Genomic DNA, 13291 nt, shown 5'->3' on the forward strand with positions numbered 1-13291 from the left:
TTGTCCAAACACTATGGAAAGCACTATGGTAGTTCCTCAAAAGACTAAACACAGACCTCCTGTATGACCCAGTAATTCTACTACCTGGCATTTACCCAGTCATCCAGAAACAAGGACATACTAAAGCCACTAGCACAACAATGTTCATTGCAGCACTATTTACCATAGCAAAGATATAGAACCCAGATGCCCCTCATTTGATGATTGAATCAACAAGATGTGGTATTTATACCCAATGGAATTCTATGCTGCTGTCAGAAAGAATGACATCGCCCCATTTGTAAGAAAATGGAAAGACTTAGAAAAAATCATATTAAGTGAAGTAAGCCATATAGGGTGACACTAAATGAAAGGACATCCAGGATATAGAAACAAAAGCTATATAGTGAGTGACTGTTGTCCTTAATGTACTATGTTATCTCTAATATAATTTCCTGTCCCTTGGTTATCTCACATTGTTACAGTTTCATATGTTGTTATCTGATATATTGGGCATATGTATATATGTTTATTTGAAATCCGATAGGTAAGAGGGGAGAACAAGAAGAGTGGTGGGGGTGGGGAGAAGGAAATGCGGATAAAAACATGAGAAAGCATATCAATTTTTTTGAAATAATGCACCTTCTATCTGGTGAATATAATGAACCCTGTGTATCAATGTTTGTGAAGTAATGCACCTTCTATCTGGTGAATATAATGAAACCCTTCTATTAATTACAATAAAAATATATGAAAAAAAGATCAGGGTTTTCTAAAAAATCTCCTAAATAGCAAAATCCAAGGCCAAAACAAAAAGGTAGTTCTTGAAGATAACTCTGCATAATAAGCATAGAAATTTAGCAGGGGCTGTGAGCATGGCCTATTGGTATAGCGTACCTAGCATGACCAAAGGTTTGGATTCAACTCCTCAGGACCACATGCACATTCAAAAAGCTGTAAGTGGTGCTGTAGCTCAAGTAGTAGAGAAAGAGCACTAGCCTGTGAGAAGCTCAAAGACAGTACCCAAGCCCTGAGTTCAAGCCCCAGGCCCGAAAGAAAAAAAAGAATTTAGGGGGAGTATTTCCAATCTTAAGACTTTGTTACTTGGATCTTTCCCAATGAATATGTTAATAGATTAACCCTAGTTTGAATGGAATGTCATGTATTAAGCTTATATCTTAGGTACGGACATGAAGATAATTTGTCATGAGTGAGATTCAGAGATTTATATAAGCTGAGAGAGAGCTTTTCCCTCACTATCAAGTGCACCACAACGAAAAGCTTTTGCCCATTAAACGTTGATTAGACTGTAGTGAGACACCAAATATTGTGTTGCCTTTATCGTAGGGTAACTAGCTCCACCTGAGTAAAAAATAAATCTTGTGGTTTGAGTCATGCCATTAATACTATGTGTTTATATGGCAGGACATGCTGCTGCCATGTAAACAAAGAGAACACATGTTCAATTCAAGAGCAACTTTCAAAAGAAAAGTTATGTAAGGGAGATTCTATACAGCTAGGTCTGTTCACAGACCCAACATATAGCAACCAGAACAAGAGCTTAAATATCAAATGAGGGAATTTTATTATTTATGTAACAAAACAGAGGGGATGCATCTAACTCCAAGGAACTCATTATGGAGAGAATTGTAAGCAAGTTTTACTTTGAAATCCATGCTCCAGTATTTTTAGATTTATATACTAAAAAGTAAAGAAAACAAAGGAGTAAAGATGATCAAAGGACTTTTCTTTCTATCATATCTGTGTGTTCAGGGAGGTGTGTGTGCAAAAGCCGGGCACAGTGGCTCATGCTTGTAATCCTAGCTATTGAGGAGTCTGAGATCTGAGGATCGAGGTTCAAAGCCAGCCCGGGCACTAAACGACCATGAGACTCTTATCTCCAGTTAACCACTAGAAAACTAAAAGTGGCACTGTTGCTCAGGGGTAGGTCAGTAGCCTTGAGCTGAAGAGCTCAAAGACAGTGCCTAGCCCTACAACCAAAAAAAAAAAGAGGTGTGTGTGTGTGTGTATGTGTGCATGCAAGTGTGCACGCACTCACATTCAAAAACAAATATACAAATATGATGAAAACAAATTATTTTAAAAAGGAAGCTATTGAGGCAAGATGGAAATTCAAATAGACATATATTGCATGCATATATGGGATTCTAAACAGAAGAAAATAGTGACATGGGGGGTTGGAGGAGGGAAATCAGGAGAAAAATTTGAGAAGGCGTATCAATGTGTGTGAAGTAATGCTACTTCTATCTGGTAAACATAAATGTAACCCCTTTATAATTACAATAAAAATACATGGGAAAAAAGAAAACAGTGACTTTGAAGAACATCTAATTGAACATACACATATGGAAAAGTAAACTGAAAGCTAGAATGAAGACATGTGAAAAAAATGTTATGTCAAATGTTAAAATCATAGCAGAGAACTTTCCCAACCTCAAAAGTGAAAATACTCACATTATTGGAGGTTTCAGGACTCCAAACAGGCAAGATCCTAGAAGGAACTCGGCTAGACATATCATAATAAAGACACTAGATCCAAATACCAAGGAATTGATCTTAAATGCTGCTAAAACCAAGAGCCATACTACAATGGGAAAAATTAGAATTACAGCAGATCTCTCCATGCAAACCCTAAATGCACGAAAAGCTTGGAAAAACATCATTCATGTCCTGAAGAACTGCCAACCCAGACTGATATATCTAGCAAAATTCGCATTTACATTTGAGGGTGAAACACGAATATTTCACTCCAAGGGAAGCTATATGAATACCTGCACACTAAACCAGCATTACAAAAAATATTAATTAACCGAGAACAACTTGCAGAACATCAAGAACCCACATCAAGAAGAAATTACATCTAATTCACTAAACACAAAAGGGGAAAAAAGAGAGAAAGAAACTTAGAAGTAAAAATAAATAATAACAATGGTCACTGACCATTTCTCCATAATTTCCATAAATGTGAACGGGCTGAACAATCTAATCAAAAGACACAGAGCAGCAAATTGGATTAGGAAACACCACCCATCCATATGTTGCCTCATAGAGACCCACCTCACCGCGAAAGACAGAAACAAATTCCAAGTAAAAGGATGGAAGTAAATTTTCCACTGCAATGCACCATGGAAAAAAAGCAGGAGTAGCAATCTTAATCTCCGACAAAATTAACTTCTCAGTAAAATCAGTACATAAAGATATACAAGGCCACTACATATTAGTAAAGGGTACAATCCATACCCACCTCCTTGAATGTAATGACAATCAAGAGACATCACAAAGGAACATTTTAGGACACAGCAAAGGCAGTTTTAAAGGGCAAACTTATTGCACTAGGAGTGCATATTAAAAAGACAGAAAAAGAGAATGTAAACAACCTGAAAAAGAAACTGAAGCAACTAGACCAGCAAGAAAAAGTCCATTCTAAAACAACTAGAAGGACACAAATAACAAAAATAAAATCAGAAGTATCAGCGATTGAAATAAGATCTACTATACACAAAATTAATAAATCAAAAAGTTGGTTCTTTGAAAGTCAACAAAATAAACAGACCCCTGGCAAGATGAATCAAAAAAAAAGGAGAGGGGAGACTCAAACAAAATTAGAGACCCCACGGGAACAATCACAACTGATATCCAAGAAATTCAGTCCATAATGAATAAGTACTACCAGGGCTTATAGTCAAAGAAACAAGAAAATCTAGGAGAAATGGATAATTTCTTAAATAAATATAGGCTACCCACACTGAACAATGAAGAGGTAAACAAATTGAACAAACCAATCTCTTACAATGAAATTGTGGAAGCAATCAAGGAAATGCCAACCAAAAAGAGCCCAGGTCCAGATGATTTCACTGCGGAATTCTACAAAATGTTTAAAGATGAAGTAACACCAATACTCTTGAAACTCTTCCGAGAAATAGAAGTAGAAGGAGCAATACCAAACTCACTTTATGAAGCCAATATTACTCTCATCCCCAAATCAGGAAAAGACCCTTCTCTTACACATCCCTGAAAAATACCTCCAACTTCTAGGTTTGTCTTACAATCTCAATACTTTTATCTGATAGTCAAATTTCAACAGTACAAATTCCTAAGCAAAACTGAACTCTATATATTCATTCAGCAGTCTCTATAAGCCCTGAATCTAGGTACATAAATCTCAACACAGGGACAGAACACCAGCTACCTTGTTAATCAAAGTTGAAATCAGAAACACAAATCCATTTACAATTGCTCCCCACCCCCGAAAATAAAAAATACCTAAGAATTAACAAAACAAGTAAAGGACCTCTACACTGAAAGTTCAAAAATCTGAAAAAGGAAATTGAAGAAGACTTAAGAAACAAAGATAATCTGTGCTACTGAATTGGAAGGATTGTGAAAATGGCAATACTTTTATAAGTGCTTTTTTTCATATCAAGTATCAAGTCATTTTTTATCTCCTTTTGTTCCAGTTTATTTTTTGAATCACAGTATCATTAAAGTGCATGCATGGAGAATGATAACATTAAGAAAACACTTCAAAGAGGTGATATCAATCAGATTAAATGCATTATATGTTTAAGCTGCTTTGTTGAATGGCAACTCCTTCATGCAACTACTTTTTTAAGAGAATGGCAATACTGCCAAAAGAAATTTATAAATTCAATGTAATACCCATTAAAATCCCCCCAAATTCAAATAAATAAATCAATCCAAAAATTCATATGGAATAACAAAAGATCAAACAGCAAAAGTAATTCTTAGCAGGCAGAACAGTGATGAAGGAACATCAATACCTAACTTCAAACTATTACAGAGCCATAGTCACAAAAACTGTTGATTACTGACACAGGAATTGGCCTGAGTAACAATGGAACAGAATAGAAGGTGCAGAAATTAGCTAACATATTTCTAGATATCTAATATTCAATAAAGAAACAAAAATATAGGCTGAAAGGAAGACAGTCTTTAACAATTGGTGCTGGAAAAACAATATCCCTGTGTAGAAAACTGAAATTAGTTACACATTTATAACCTTTCACCATCATCGACTGAAAGTGGATCAGAGACCTCAATGTAAATCCAGAAGCTATGAGACTTGTACAAGAAAGTGTATGGAAAACTCTAGGGCTCCAAGGAACAGGTGAAAACTTGATAAATAAAATTCCAGAATCACAACAAATCATAAAAATCTCTGAAGAGATCACAGAATGGGAAATATTTTTTACCAAGTATCCATCAAAGTGCTTAATATACAAAATATACTTAGAGCTCAAAAAACTGAACCCTCAGCCTGGTGCAGTGGTTGTAATCCTTGCTATAGGAGGCTAAGATCTGAGGATCAAGGTACAAAGCCAGCCAGGGCACAAAAGGACCTGAGACTCTTATCTCCAATTAACAACCAGAAAGACAGAAGTGGTACTGTGGCTCAAGGCCTGCAGCGATAGCCTTGAGCTGAAGAACTCAGGGACACTTCCCAGACCTAGAGGTAGGGCACTAGCCTTGCACTGAGAAGCTCAGGAACAGTCCCCAGGCCGAGTTCAAGCCCCATGACCCCCCAAAAAAATCCAAATCAAAACAACTTTGAGATTCTACCTCTCTCTAGTTAAATGACCATTATCAAGAAATCTAATAACAGCAGATGGTGGAAGGGACATGGCCATTAGGGAACACTGTTGGTGGAAGCATAAATGTGCACAATTGCAGCACGGTGATTCTTCAAAATACTAAACATAGAGCTCTGCTATGACCCAGTAATCCAATTCCTGAGCATTTACCCAAATGTTCATAAACAAAGACATACTAAAGCTACCAGCACAACCATGTTCATTGCAGTATCATTTATCATAGCTGAGATATGGAACCAACACAGATGTCTCTCAATAGATGAATAGGTCAAGAAAATATGGCATTTATAAAAATTGAAGTTCTATGCTGCCATCAGAAAGAATATATATATATATGTACACATACGTATATACATATATATGTGTATTATGTATGTATGTGCTATTAAAGTTCTCAAACTACTGGCCAAGCTTGGTAAGGAAATGGCACTGTATCATTTCATTACAGAACTTGTGCCGGTGCCTCAGTTGTTTGTAATAACATCACTTCATTTTCAGCAATGATAACTGGGATGGAGAAGATCCAGGAATGCTGGAGTAAAGTGAAGATCTTATTTGAAAGGAAAAGCTACACAGAAAGGAATAGAATCCTCTCTTGCTAACAGATTTTTTTTAAAAAATCACTCAACAGGGCCCAGGAATTTGCCTACTAGTAGAGTGCTTACCTAGCATTGATTCCTACATATGATCTACATAGAAAACGATGGTAGTCGTGCTGTGGCTCAAGTAGTAGAACTATAGCGTTGAGAAAAACTCAAGGATAGTGCTCAGCCTCTGAGTACAAGCCCCAGGACTGGCAAAAAAATCACTTAACAGTAGATATAAGACAAAATAATAAAACTGAGCTATTCCTGCAGCAATTGGGAAAACGATGTAGAGGGGACAGAAAACATATAGGTGTGCACCCAAAGTTCCCTCAGCCATTACCCATCTTCAGAATAAAATAGTAAAGAGACTAAAATGATGTTACATCTGGCATGTTCTCTTCATGCCCAGAAGCATCGATGTTACTGCAATCTGTTTCCAAAGTGTACAGAGGGGAAAAAAAAACAGAAATTGTTGAAAGGTGTTGTCATCACCTCTCCATCCACCTGTGTAAGGCGCTTCATCAGAGATGAGTAGGTAGTGCCAGCCAAGGACCTGATGAGGGGGCAAAAAAGAGTGTAAAAATCACAGGATACATCCCTGAAGCATTTGCCAATATAAAGTTCTGGCTGCAACTGAGGCCCACAGTATCAGAGTTGAATATTAGTATATCTTTCTAGATGTGAATATATATCTTCATTGAAAGAGATCTACACAATAGCTCAACTTTCATGAAAGCCTCTTGCTAGTCCCCACAAGCAGTGGTAGAACTCTTCCCCTGGTCTCTGCACCTGAGGGTTTGCATCTAAGAGGAAAACATGAGTTGGAAAACGTGTGTGCAGATTTGCCTTCTTCATGCCTGGTGCTATGATTTCACCCAAGTCCACATAGAATGAAGCACCAGAAATGGAGTTATCTTGGATGTATTTTGTACAATACCTGTGTTGAGACACTATTAGCATGAAAGCCTCAGTGTACAGTGAAATAGAAACAAGAAAACGCTATGCCTATGAAATGTCAACCAGAAGTTATAAGGGTGTCACACACAGAGGGTTGATTCACACACACAATATCCATAATAGCCACAAGCATTGCTGGTTGATCTAGGCAAGTTTCAATAGGAATTCCAAATGCAGAGGCCTACATAAATGCACCCATTTAGTACCACCTGAGGAAGAAATGATGCTGATGCTATTACATATCAGTAACAAGTGAAATTGAATTCCACTTGTGTATCCTGAACTTTCAACTTCAAACAGGTAATTATGACTAAGTAGGCTAACATTGATCAAGATATATTTGCATGATGCACTGGACTGAGCATGTATGGTAACATACAAAATAATTCTCTATGACAAACCCAATTCAATATGAAAACCATATAACATATATTAGACCCAAGTTCCCTGCAGACACTTCAGTGGTCCTGAAATCCAGAGATATTACAAGGCACTGAGCATAATTGGTTCAAGACTGTAGTAATGGATGCACATTTTGATAAGAGATGACTATAATCACGAATTGGGTGTCAGAAAATATGCCTTTTGTGTGTGTGTGTCATGGGGCTTGAACTCAGCCTGGGAGCTGTCCCTGAGCTCTTCAGCTCAAGGCTACCACTCTACCCACTTTCCATTTTTTAGAGGTTAACTGGAGATAAGAGTCTCATGTCCTTTTCTGCCTAGGCTGGCTTTGAACCTTGATCCTCATATCTCAACCCACTGAGTAGCTAGGATTATAGGTGTGAGTCACCATACCCCAGCTTTTTCTTCTTTTTATATTTTTAATCTTTTTTTAAAAAAATATTTACATTGCAAAGGTGATGTACAGGGGAGTTAGAGTTATGTAAGTTAAGTAATGTGTACATTTGTTTTTGAAAACTCTCACCTCTCCCTCCCTCGCTCCTGGATTTTTACATCTTGACTGCCTGCCACGTTGTGTAGTTTATTTCCAACATGGTCTCTAGTGAGTATAACTACTAATTAGTTCACAATTTCCCCCACTTTTTCTGTGCTTCCCCTTATCTTTCTCAAGTCAGATAAACCTACATACAAGACAAAGATTACAGAAATCAAAAACGGTGAAAAAAGGTGGAGGAGAACCACAAACACTACCATAAAAAAAACCTCATTTCAATTTCTTAGAGCTCAGTTAGATAACATCATTTTATATAGTCATGTATACATAGCTATTGGGCCCTTGTGATCCTTTCCAAAAAATACACTCCTCTGGCCTCACTGTGTGAAAGTACAGAGTCCTGTTTAATTACTCATGTACAAGTGTGGTCTTTTTGTCTAGATTCATAGGCATATTCTAGTTACCAAAACAAACATACAAATGAGGGAAACCATGCAATTTCTTTCTCTGGGCCTGGCTTTCTTCACCTAATGTAATTTTTTCCAAGTCTTTCCATTTCTTTCTGAATGGAGCAATCTCATTCTTTCTGATGAAAGCATGAAATTCCACTGTGGATCTACAACATATCTGAGTTGACATTCCATATCTTAGCTCTGGTAAACAATGCTGCAACACACATGGTTGTGCTAGTGACTTCAGTGTTCCCTAGTCAGTAGTCAATTGGATATACGCCCAGGGGTAGAATAACTGGATGATAGGGTAACTCTTATGTTCAGTCTTCAAAGGAACCTCCTTATTGCTTTCCAGTGTAGCTACAAAACTTTATATTTCCACCAACAATGTAATAGTGTTCCCTCTTGACCACATCCCAGTCAGCATCTGCTATTGTTAGTTTTCTTGATAATAACCTAGCTGGTATGTTGTGCAATCTCAATATTGATTTCATTTGCATTTCTTTATGGCCAGTGATGTTAACATCATTTCTTCATGTGTCTATTGGTCATTCTTATTTCTTTCTCAGAGAAATCTCTCTAAGTCTTTAGCCTATTTATTGTGCTGTTTCTTTGAGCATTTGTTGGGGGGGGTAATTTTTGAGCTCTAAGTATATTTTAGATATGAGTCACTTGTGTGATGTATAGCTAGGAAAGATCTCTCAGTCTGTGGGCTTTCTATTTATCTTGCTAGCTATGTCCTTTGCCATGCATAAACTCTTCAGTTTGATGAAATTCCAGTTTCCAGCATTTCTTGGATTTGTTGTGATTCTGGATCTTTATTTAGGAGATATCAACCTATGACTAGAAGCCACAGTATTTCCCCTATCCATTTCTCTAATGTTTTCAGAGAATCTGGCCCTAAACTGACATATCTGATCAATTTTGGAATTGATTCTGGTGGAGGGTGAAATACAAGGATCTAGCTTCCATTTTTGCATGTGCATAGTCATTTCTGCCAGCTCCATTAGTTCAAGAAACTGCCTTTCTTCTACCCCGTGATTTTGGCTCCCTTATCAAATATTAGGTAGCTGTATATTTGTGGGTTCATTTTTGGGTTTTCTACTCCATTCAATTGATCCTCAGACTTAGTCTTGTGAGAAATTTTAGTAGATTTTAACTGAGAAATTGGTGGGTTGTTTTTCATATGGAAAGATTATATAGAAAATTAACAATGCGATTCTGTTTAGAGACTGGAATTTGGTGAAAAAATGATTATGAAAATGACAACAAAGTGCCAGGAGTTTGGCCTAGTGGTAGAGTTCTTGCCTAGCATGCATGAAGACCTGGGTTTGATTCCTCAGTACCACATACATTGAAAAGTTGAAAATTGTGCTATGGCTGAAGTGGTAGAGCAATAGCCTTGAGGAAATCCCAAGGACAGTGCTCGGGCCCTGAATTCAAGCCCCATGTCTGGCAAAGAAAAAACAAGGAAAATGTAAGTAAGGGACAAGGAGTTTGGCCTAGTGTAAAAGTGCTTATCTAGCATGCAAAAAACCCGGGTTCAGTTTCTCAATACACACATAGAAAAAGCCAGCAGTGGGGCTGTGGTTTAATTGGTAGAGCTCTAGTCTTGAGAAAGCACAAAGACTGTACTCAGGCCCTGAGTTCAAGCATCAGGACTGGCAAGAAAAGAAAAGACATCAGGCATGTTGGCTCATGCCTGCAATCCTAACTACTCAGGAGACTGACATCTGAGGATTGTGGTATAAAGCAAGCTCAGGGACAAATGACCGTGAGACTCTTATTTTCAATTAACTTCTAAAAAAGAGGAAGTGGGGCTGTGGCTGAATGGTAGGGTGGTAGCCTGAAGCTGAAGAGCTCAGGAACAGGGCCCAGCCCCAGATTTCAAGCCCCATGGCCTAAAAAATACACACACACACACACACATATGTTATATGTTATATGTGATTTGTAGTCTGAGCAAGAAATGGCAAGATGGACAAATTCCTAAATAACTATTGATGGTAACACTGAATTCTGATATTCATTTATTCAATAAAATATATTGAATGGAGAGTATAAGTGAGTCTTTCAACTAATTACTGCTTATTTAAAACAAACAACAACAGCAACAACATACTGCCAGCAAATAAACATTACCTCAAATGAAACCATGGAGAAAATAAAACTGCAAAAAATGCTTATAATTAGGCAGGAGGATCTATCCTCAAATTGGACAAAGGAGATAGCAAGCCAAATTTAGTCAAAAGAGACAGAATATCAATTCATATGCACACAAGTCATAACCAATTGAGAGAAAATAATTGTTAACACACATACACCTAATTTACATAGAATAAACTTGTTAAAATCATTAATGAACTTAAAACCTTTTAGAAGAAGGGCCTTGAGTTGCAAAATACTTGCCTAGAATGCATGAAGACCAGTGTGCAGTTCCTCAATACCACATACAAAGAAAAAAGCCAGAGGTGGTGCTGTGGTTCAAGTGGTAGAGCTCCAGCCTTGAGAAAACCCAATGACAGTGCTCAGGCCCTGAGTTTAAGCCCCAAGATTAAAAAAAACTTTTGAAGAGTTTTTTACTTTATTTTTATTATAGTAGAAGTGATTTACAGAAAGATTACAATTTTATGAGTCAGGTAATGTGTACATTTCCTTTCCTACAGTATCTTTTGTTCCCTCACTCTCTCCCAGTTCCTCTCTCCATTCCCACATGTTGTATAGTTCACTTTCATCAGTGTCTAGTGACCTCTACTACTGAACCTTTTCACCCCTTTTCCCTCCAGTTCTGTGTCCTTCCCACACCCTCCCAAAGATATGCAAGTGAACACATCATACATAAACAAGAGAATCATCAAAAAGTAAAAATATGAAACACTCTATAGAGATCTCTTATTTACATATCTTGGAGTACATTTTTATATGTACATATATATACAATTTTATGTAAATACAAAGAGTCACCTAGGCCTTGCAGTTTCATGTTTATGTCTTAAGAGTATCCTCTTTTTGTCTCACTGTGTGAGTATCTAAAATCCTCTATAATTTATCATATTCCAGTGTATTTTAGATCTAATTTCCACATTATCAGAAAGAATGCATGTCTTTGTCTTACATTGGCTTGCCTCACTTAAAATTATTTATTCTAGTTCCATTCATTTTCCTGTAAATGACACTTTAATTTTTCTAATGGCTGTGTAAAATTCCTTTGTGTATAAGTACCACATTTTTTGGATCCACTCATCTATTGTGAGCCATCTGGGTTGTTTCCATTGTCTTGGATATAAGGAATTATGCAGCAGTGAACGTGGGTGTGCAGTGTGCAGGTGTCTTTACCAGAGTCTGACTCTGGATGTTCAGGGTAGATACCCAGAAGTAGTATGGCTGGGATATAGGAAAAAAATCTATGCTTAGTTATTTGTTACTTTGACTTTTGATACATTTTTTTTCCTAGTCCTGACACTTGAACTCTGGACCTGAGCACTGTCCATGAGCTCCTTTTTGCTCAAGGTTAAGACTCTAACACTAATCTACAGGCATTATCAAGACACTACATGTCGCTTTATTAAGAAACAAGGCTGAAGATAAAGAATGCTGTTTGCAATGTGCACAAACTGTAATACTATTTGAGAAGCACTTAGTGAATCTTATAGCTATTCCAGTGGGATGCCATTACTCACAGAGAACAAGGTAACATATACAAGCCTCTAACATAAAATCTAATACCATATCTAACAGAATAACAGTAAATGTAGATACACTGAAACACAATGTAATTTTAAATCTCTGGATTTTATCTCAGAATATGCTATAAAAATACAAGAAGTAATGTACTCACTACCTGAAATATGTAACTGTAACCCCTCTATCTATACATTACCATGACAATATAACACAATAAAAAAAGAAAAGAAAAAGAGAAAGGGAAAGTAAGCTAATATTAAAGGGTTTTGGTATTTTTTGTTTGGCCTATGCTTTAGAAAAATTCATGGATAAGCTCAAATTATAGGACCACACATAATAGAGAGGTAAATTAAAAACATTGTTCTGACATGTATTTATAAATCCCTTGCTTACCCATGTTTGAAGTTGAAATGTATTTTTCCTGTAATTCAAAAAAAAGAATATGCTATAAAATATGAACTGAAGGTCCAAAAAGACCCCAAATTGCAGACTTATTTAAGCAAAGTATATGACATGCAAACAAGCTGACGTGATTCCCAAAAAGGTAGGAAATAGCCCTAAGAAAATGGAGACAACCTCTTGACAGTCACTCATCGTTCAAATGCAATTAAAAGACACTTATTATATATAAAATATTATAAAATATATAAATATATAATATACAGTATATATGATACATAATCAAAATATAATGAATAAATATAATCTATAAAGCATAATAAAGAATGAATTACACAATATAATCATATATTCATATTGTTAAATATATATCGTATATTCACATAATTAAAATATATTAACATGTATGTATACATATTTTATACATATGAATATACATTTATATATACATTTTATACATATAAATATGTTCTGTGTTATATGTGTTCATAAACAATATATTTGTGTATATTACATATAATGTGTTTTATGTACTTATAATAAATGTATTTATAATTTTATATCATATATTTATATTTTATATATAGTTATATATTTATTTATATTCATATATTTTAATACATATACACATATACATGGGTTAACTGATACTTGGGCTTGAACTCAAGGAATGAGCATTGTTCCTTCGCACTCTATCACTTGAAT

The sequence above is a fragment of the Megascapheus bottae genome, unplaced genomic scaffold (assembly GCF_031878675.1).
Source record: "Megascapheus bottae isolate mThoBot1 unplaced genomic scaffold, mThoBot2.hap1 HAP1_SCAFFOLD_57, whole genome shotgun sequence".
NCBI lineage: Eukaryota > Metazoa > Chordata > Mammalia > Rodentia > Geomyidae > Megascapheus > Megascapheus bottae.